Below are 232 nucleotides of genomic sequence, written 5' to 3'. Positions count from 1 at the left end.
TGTGTGTGTGTGTGTGATTGAGTTGCTCCATTAGAGCGGCCGTTGCAGAGAGACACAGAGGTAGAGAGGGGGCGAGAGAGGGGACAAGGGGGTGAGGGAGGGATGAGACGTCTCGACAGATCGCTCCATCAGCACGTCTGTTTGGAGACACAACGGATGTCCTCAGATTCCTTCCTCTTTCCCATTCTCTCATGTCCTTCCCCCCCCCCCCCCCCCCCCCCCCCCCCCCCCC

The 232-nt window shown here is 60.8% G+C and overlaps 1 protein-coding gene across 1 annotated transcript in view; it reads left to right on the top strand.

Moving 5' to 3' along the window:
• chrna4b (cholinergic receptor, nicotinic, alpha 4b) overlaps positions 1–232 on the top strand; it is a 9,165-nt gene that overhangs the window by 2,148 nt on the left and 6,785 nt on the right. The window lies entirely within an intron of this gene.

The sequence above is a fragment of the Morone saxatilis genome, unplaced genomic scaffold (assembly GCF_004916995.1).
Source record: "Morone saxatilis isolate NCDOM2014 unplaced genomic scaffold, NCSU_SB_2.0 Contig15, whole genome shotgun sequence".
Classification (NCBI taxonomy): Eukaryota; Metazoa; Chordata; class Actinopteri; family Moronidae; genus Morone; species Morone saxatilis.
The sequence above is the reverse complement of the archived record's forward strand: the minus strand, read 5'-3'. Positions and strand labels throughout refer to the sequence as shown.